Raw genomic sequence first — 7500 nt, forward strand, 5'->3', positions numbered from 1 at the left:
GGGCCCCCTGCCCTCCAGTTTTAACTGGGAGCCAGACTGGGTCATAATGGGGCAGGTGGTGAGGTCACAGTGAGGGAGGGGGATGAAAAGGAGGGCCCAGAGTGGCATTCCCTGGTAACCAGGGTCAGGTAAGCTGAGGCTGGACAGTCAAACAGGGCCCGGTGGCCGGCATACATCCCCTCGAGCGGTCATTCATTCGCTCACCGCCCGCTGACTCACTTGTTCAAATGACGCATTGCGTCTCTTGGCCCCTCTTGAGACTAGGAAGACCTTGGCCTCAGAGGCCTGCTGAAGGCCTGGCTGGAGTCCAGAGCCTCAGCCTTCTTCATGCCCTTCACTGGGCCTGGAGCTGGACCTGCCCAGATGTGGAACCTCCCAGTTTGGAAGCAACTTCTTGTATGAGGCTCTCTGTGGACAGGGACAGCTGAGACACAGAGGAGGTGCCCAGAGACCAGGGGTTTGGAGTCTGCAGCTGCAGATGTACTTAGTGCATGGTATAGGACCAGGAGGGGCCTGCTGGCGGAACTGTGGCCACTAAACCAAAGGGACCCTCAGGCCAAGAAGGGGACACTGGCTTCTTATTGCAGGAAGCCAAGCGCAGGGACCCAGGCTGGCAGAAGGAGTGGCGCTTCCAAGCCACAGACCACCAATGTTTCCTGGACTCTGGCGCTCTTTATTCCTCTCTCCATGCCCTGCCGCCCCCTGCCCCTGCCCCCATTTGCTGCTGGTAAGTTCATTTTCCCAGTCTGGCTCCCGTGCAGAGAGGGCCTGGAGGCCGAGGTGGAAGGTAGCAGCGAGTTGGCCCGCGCTTGGCCCTCCTGCGGTTGCCGCTTCAGCACCAGACTGTCATACACCTGGTAGTTGGCATGGCCTCCCAGGTTCCGGCTGAGTGGCATGAAGGTGGGCGGGGGTGGAGGGTGCTCGGTAGCCTGGACGTCGGGCAGGAGGTGAGAGGGGCGGAGGAGCAGCGCTGAGCTGGGAGCCGGGGCCCGCTGGTCCGAGGCCTCGGCCAGTACCGTGAGGGAGGCGGAGGTGGCCACAGGGCGCCGCAAGGGCAGGATCTCAGCCCATTCGGCCGCCGGGTGCCGCACCTCGTGGGGATCGCGGGAGTAATCCAAGTGTCCCGTGGAGGGGTGCAGGCTGCGGTTGGACTCGCTGTGAGCACAGGTGGGGAGGCTACGTCTGTGGGCCGGTGGGGTGTCGCGCTACCAGGCTTCGGGCCGGTAGCCCCGAGGCACCAGAGCGGATGGAGGCTCAGAGCCCTCCAGACCCAGACTCCGCCGCGGGCCCAGTTGCCGTCCTTTCGGCCCGCGAGCCCCTCGACCTGCACCTGGCCGCCCCCACCGGCGCCCAGCCCCGGCGCCGCCACCTGTGTGCCGGTGTGTCCCTCCACAGCTCCCTCCGACAGAAGCCCCCCCCCACACCACCCCGCCCCTCTGGCGTGTCACCGCGGCCGGGTGCGGGAGCGGGATCGAGGGCAGGGGCCGCTTCCCCGGGCCTGCCGGCCACCAGGGGCGGGGTCCTGAGCTCGGCGGGGGCTGTGGGGGCAAGGGTGGCCTGGCCGGGGCTGAGGGGCCGTGGCGACTCAATGGTGGCTCCCAGTGGCTTCGGGCCAGCTGCTGTCGGGCAGGAGGGCCGGCCCGGGCTGCGGCCGGGCTGCGCCTAGCGCCGCGTGGGCGGGCAGGGCCGAGGCCCAAGGGACCGCGGGCCCCGGGCCCTGAAGCCTCCGGGGCCACGTGCCTGTGAGCGACGTGCGGGATCTTGGGCGGGGCGCCAAGCGCCGAAGGGTTTGCTGGGTCACGGCCGCCCTGGGCTGGGAGGTGGTCGCCAAACCCTCCGCCGCCGCCCGATACCCGAGACCTCCGTTCCCCCTGCCTGGGCGGGCGAGGGGGCCCTGCCGGGGCGGGCCGGCCGCCGGGCTGGCGTTAAGGCGCCAGCGCCAGCGAAAGTGGGCCTCAAGAGGCAGCCCGCGGCCCCCGCCCCCGTCTACGGCCATACCACCCTGAACGTGCCCGATCTCGTCTGATCTCGGAAGCTAAGCAGGGTCGGGCCTGGTTAGTACTTGGATGGGAGACCGCCTGGGAATACCGGGTGCTGTAGGCTTTTTGCCTCCCGCTCCGCCCGCCTTCTCCTTCACTCGCCCGCGGCGGGGGAGGGGGGGTGGGGGTGGGGGGCAGCCGGCTCCGCCCCCGCCGAGCCCCGCTGCAGGCAGTAGTCAAGGTGGTTTGCCTGCCCGAGCAGGAAGCTTGGGCGATGGCAGAAGCGGGAAGAAACTCTTGAGCACAGGTTCTTGGGATCCACGGAGCAGCGCATGCACATGCGATGGCTGCCTACACAGCTGGCTTGCTTGTCTGTGGGGAAAGGCGAGATGGGTCAGGGCCTGGGTTCCTGAGGGGCTGAGAATCAAGGCAGGGATAGAAGAAAGGGGACAGGCCCACATCCCCTGAACCCACGCCGGCGCCCACTCACCTTTGTGGAAAATACGATTGAAAAGTGCCCGCAAGAATCTCTTCAGATGCCTCCAGAGTTGAGGGAAGAAGGGGAGGGGGGAGGCCGGGAGCAGGGTGAGCCCTGAAATCCAACCCTTGTCCGGTCACACCCCAGCAGCCCTCCCACCTCAGCCCCTTCAAGACCCCAGGGCTCCCCCAACCGCGCTGCACAGATCCTGCCCTGACCATAGTCACCACGTTGATCCCCACGTTGAGCAAGATGAAGCTGACCGGGATCAGAAGAATTGAGTATCCTTGCTCCTGGCATTTCCTGGGGATGGGGCCAGTGAACGGCTCGGCTCGGTAGTAGTTTCGCTCACCCATGGCCGTTGGTCCCAGGACTGCCTGGGCCCCCTGCCCTCCAGTTTTAACTGGGAGCCAGACTGGGTCATAATGGGGCAGGTGGTGAGGTCACAGTGAGGGAGGGGGATGAAAAGGAGGGCCCAGAGTGGCATTCCCTGGTAACCAGGGTCAGGTAAGCTGAGGCTGGACAGTCAAACAGGGCCCGGTGGCCGGCATACATCCCCTCGAGCGGTCATTCATTCGCTCACCGCCCGCTGACTCACTTGTTCAAATGACACATTGCGTCTCTTGGCCCCTCTTGAGACTAGGAAGACCTTGGCCTCAGAGGCCTGCTGAAGGCCTGGCTGGAGTCCAGAGCCTCAGCCTTCTTCATGCCCTTCACTGGGCCTGGAGCTGGACCTGCCCAGATGTGGAACCTCCCAGTTTGGAAGCAACTTCTTGTATGAGGCTCTCTGTGGACAGGGACAGCTGAGACACAGAGGAGGTGCCCAGAGACCAGGGGTTTGGAGTCTGCAGCTGCAGATGTACTTAGTGCATGGTATAGGACCAGGAGGGGCCTGCTGGCGGAACTGTGGCCACTAAACCAAAGGGACCCTCAGGCCAAGAAGGGGACACTGGCTTCTTATTGCAGGAAGCCAAGCGCAGGGACCCAGGCTGGCAGAAGGAGTGGCGCTTCCAAGCCACAGACCACCAATGTTTCCTGGACTCTGGCGCTCTTTATTCCTCTCTCCATGCCCTGCCGCCCCCTGCCCCTGCCCCCATTTGCTGCTGGTAAGTTCATTTTCCCAGTCTGGCTCCCGTGCAGAGAGGGCCTGGAGGCCGAGGTGGAAGGTAGCAGCGAGTTGGCCCGCGCTTGGCCCTCCTGCGGTTGCCGCTTCAGCACCAGACTGTCATACACCTGGTAGTTGGCATGGCCTCCCGGGTTCCGGCTGAGTGGCATGAAGGTGGGCGGGGGTGGAGGGTGCTCGGTAGCCTGGACGTCGGGCAGGAGGTGAGAGGGGCGGAGGAGCAGCGCTGAGCTGGGAGCCGGGGCCCGCTGGTCCGAGGCCTCGGCCAGTACCGTGAGGGAGGCGGAGGTGGCCACAGGGCGCCGCAAGGGCAGGATCTCAGCCCATTCGGCCGCCGGGTGCCGCACCTCGTGGGGATCGCGGGAGTAATCCAAGTGTCCCGTGGAGGGGTGCAGGCTGCGGTTGGACTCGCTGTGAGCACAGGTGGGGAGGCTACGTCTGTGGGCCGGTGGGGTGTCGCGCTACCAGGCTTCGGGCCGGTAGCCCCGAGGCACCAGAGCGGATGGAGGCTCAGAGCCCTCCAGACCCAGACTCCGCCGCGGGCCCAGTTGCCGTCCTTTCGGCCCGCGAGCCCCTCGACCTGCACCTGGCCGCCCCCACCGGCGCCCAGCCCCGGCGCCGCCACCTGTGTGCCGGTGTGTCCCTCCACAGCTCCCTCCGACAAAAGCCCCCCCCCACACCACCCCGCCCCTCTGGCGTGTCACCGCGGCCGGGTGCGGGAGCGGGATCGAGGGCAGGGGCCGCTTCCCCGGGCCTGCCGGCCACCAGGGGCGGGGTCCTGAGCTCGGCGGGGGCTGTGGGGGCAAGGGTGGCCTGGCCGGGGCTGAGGGGCCGTGGCGACTCAATGGTGGCTCCCAGTGGCTTCGGGCCAGCTGCTGTCGGGCAGGAGGGCCGGCCCGGGCTGCGGCCGGGCTGCGCCTAGCGCCGCGTGGGCGGGCAGGGCCGAGGCCCAAGGGACCGCGGGCCCCGGGCCCTGAAGCCTCCGGGGCCACGTGCCTGTGAGCGACGTGCGGGATCTTGGGCGGGGCGCCAAGCGCCGAAAGGTTTGCTGGGTCACGGCCGCCCTGGGCTGGGAGGTGGTCGCCAAACCCTCCGCCGCCGCCCGATACCCGAGACCTCCGTTCCCCCTGCCTGGGCGGGCGAGGGGGCCCTGCCGGGGCGGGCCGGCCGCCGGGCTGGCGTTAAGGCGCCAGCGCCAGCGAAAGTGGGCCTCAAGAGGCAGCCCGCGGCCCCCGCCCCCGTCTACGGCCATACCACCCTGAACGCGCCCGATCTCGTCTGATCTCGGAAGCTAAGCAGGGTCGGGCCTGGTTAGTACTTGGATGGGAGACCGCCTGGGAATACCGGGTGCTGTAGGCTTTTTGCCTCCCGCTCCGCCCGCCTTCTCCTTCACTCGCCCGCGGCGGGGGCCGCCGGCACCGCCCCCGCCGGGCACCGCCCCCGCCGGGCCCCGCTGCAGGCCCCGCCTCCTCAGGCCCCTCCCACCACGGCGCGCGCCGGCGGGGGCGCTCCCCGCCGGCCCGGCCGGCCAGGCGGCCAGAAGGCGGCCCTGGAAGGCAGCCGCACCCCAGACGCTCCTGGGGCGGCTGGCCCGGACTCAGACTCCGCCGCGGGCCCAGTTGCCGTCCTTTCGGCCCGCGAGCCCCTCGACCTGCACCTGGCCGCCCCCACCGGCGCCCAGCCCCGGCGCCGCCACCTGTGTGCCGGTGTGTCCCTCCACAGCTCCCTCCGACAGAAGCCCCCCCCCCCACCACCCCGCCCCTCTGGCGTGTCACCGCGGCCGGGTGCGGGAGCGGGATCGAGGGCAGGGGCCGCTTCCCCGGGCCTGCCGGCCACCAGGGGCGGGGTCCTGAGCTCGGCGGGGGCTGTGGGGGCAAGGGTGGCCTGGCCGGGGCTGAGGGGCCGTGGCGACTCAATGGTGGCTCCCAGTGGCTTCGGGCCAGCTGCTGTCGGGCAGGAGGGCCGGCCCGGGCTGCGGCCGGGCTGCGCCTAGCGCCGCGTGGGCGGGCAGGGCCGAGGCCCAAGGGACCGCGGGCCCCGGGCCCTGAAGCCTCCGGGGCCACGTGCCTGTGAGCGACGTGCGGGATCTTGGGCGGGGCGCCAAGCGCCGAAGGGTTTGCTGGGTCACGGCCGCCCTGGGCTGGGAGGTGGTCGCCAAACCCTCCGCCGCCGCCCGATACCCGAGACCTCCGTTCCCCCTGCCTGGGCGGGCGAGGGGGCCCTGCCGGGGCGGGCCGGCCGCCGGGCTGGCGTTAAGGCGCCAGCGCCAGCGAAAGTGGGCCTCAAGAGGCAGCCCGCGGCCCCCGCCCCCGTCTACGGCCATACCACCCTGAACGCGCCCGATCTCGTCTGATCTCGGAAGCTAAGCAGGGTCGGGCCTGGTTAGTACTTGGATGGGAGACCGCCTGGGAATACCGGGTGCTGTAGGCTTTTTGCCTCCCGCTCCGCCCGCCTTCTCCTTCACTCGCCCGCGGCGGGGGGTGGGGGGGGTGGGGGTGGGGGGCAGCCGGCTCCGCCCCCGCCGAGCCCCGCTGCAGGCAGTAGTCAAGGTGGTTTGCCTGCCCGAGCAGGAAGCTTGGGCGATGGCAGAAGCGGGAAGAAACTCTTGAGCACAGGTTCTTGGGATCCACGGAGCAGCGCATGCACATGCGATGGCTGCCTACACAGCTGGCTTGCTTGTCTGTGGGGAAAGGCGAGATGGGTCAGGGCCTGGGTTCCTGAGGGGCTGAGAATCAAGGCAGGGATAGAAGAAAGGGGACAGGCCCACATCCCCTGAACCCACGCCGGCGCCCACTCACCTTTGTGGAAAATACGATTGAAAAGTGCCCGCAAGAATCTCTTCAGATGCCTCCAGAGTTGAGGGAAGAAGGGGAGGGGGGAGGCCGGGAGCAGGGTGAGCCCTGAAATCCAACCCTTGTCCGGTCACACCCCAGCAGCCCTCCCACCTCAGCCCCTTCAAGACCCCAGGGCTCCCCCAACCGCGCTGCACAGATCCTGCCCTGACCATAGTCACCACGTTGATCCCCACGTTGAGCAAGATGAAGCTGACCGGGATCAGAAGAATTGAGTATCCTTGCTCCTGGCATTTCCTGGGGATGGGGCCAGTGAACGGCTCGGCTCGGTAGTAGTTTCGCTCACCCATGGCCGTTGGTCCCAGGACTGCCTGGGCCCCCTGCCCTCCAGTTTTAACTGGGAGCCAGACTGGGTCATAATGGGGCAGGTGGTGAGGTCACAGTGAGGGAGGGGGATGAAAAGGAGGGCCCAGAGTGGCATTCCCTGGTAACCAGGGTCAGGTAAGCTGAGGCTGGACAGTCAAACAGGGCCCGGTGGCCGGCATACATCCCCTCGAGCGGTCATTCATTCGCTCACCGCCCGCTGACTCACTTGTTCAAATGACGCATTGCGTCTCTTGGCCCCTCTTGAGACTAGGAAGACCTTGGCCTCAGAGGCCTGCTGAAGGCCTGGCTGGAGTCCAGAGCCTCAGCCTTCTTCATGCCCTTCACTGGGCCTGGAGCTGGACCTGCCCAGATGTGGAACCTCCCAGTTTGGAAGCAACTTCTTGTATGAGGCTCTCTGTGGACAGGGACAGCTGAGACACAGAGGAGGTGCCCAGAGACCAGGGGTTTGGAGTCTGCAGCTGCAGATGTACTTAGTGCATGGTATAGGACCAGGAGGGGCCTGCTGGCGGAACTGTGGCCACTAAACCAAAGGGACCCTCAGGCCAAGAAGGGGACACTGGCTTCTTATTGCAGGAAGCCAAGCGCAGGGACCCAGGCTGGCAGAAGGAGTGGCGCTTCCAAGCCACAGACCACCAATGTTTCCTGGACTCTGGCGCTCTTTATTCCTCTCTCCATGCCCTGCCGCCCCCTGCCCCTGCCCCCATTTGCTGCTGGTAAGTTCATTTTCCCAGTCTGGCTCCC

The 7500-nt window shown here is 67.5% G+C and overlaps 3 non-coding genes across 3 annotated transcripts; all 3 read left to right on the plus strand.

The window, feature by feature from the left end:
• The first annotated feature begins 1984 nt into the window (after positions 1–1984).
• Positions 1985–2103, plus strand: LOC132512359 (5S ribosomal RNA). Its single transcript, XR_009538095.1, has one exon. It is a non-coding gene; the product is annotated as a 5S ribosomal RNA (ribosomal RNA).
• A 2717-nt stretch (positions 2104–4820) lies between these two features.
• On the plus strand, positions 4821–4939 carry LOC132512244 (5S ribosomal RNA). The gene has a single exon (XR_009537978.1). It is a non-coding gene; the product is annotated as a 5S ribosomal RNA (ribosomal RNA).
• Positions 4940–5891: 952 nt separating this feature from the next.
• LOC132512246 (5S ribosomal RNA) lies at positions 5892–6010 on the plus strand. Its single transcript, XR_009537980.1, has one exon. It is a non-coding gene; the product is annotated as a 5S ribosomal RNA (ribosomal RNA).
• Positions 6011–7500: the final 1490 nt, after the last annotated feature.

Source organism: Lagenorhynchus albirostris, chromosome 20 (assembly GCF_949774975.1).
Source record: "Lagenorhynchus albirostris chromosome 20, mLagAlb1.1, whole genome shotgun sequence".
Taxonomy (NCBI): Eukaryota; Metazoa; Chordata; class Mammalia; order Artiodactyla; family Delphinidae; genus Lagenorhynchus; species Lagenorhynchus albirostris.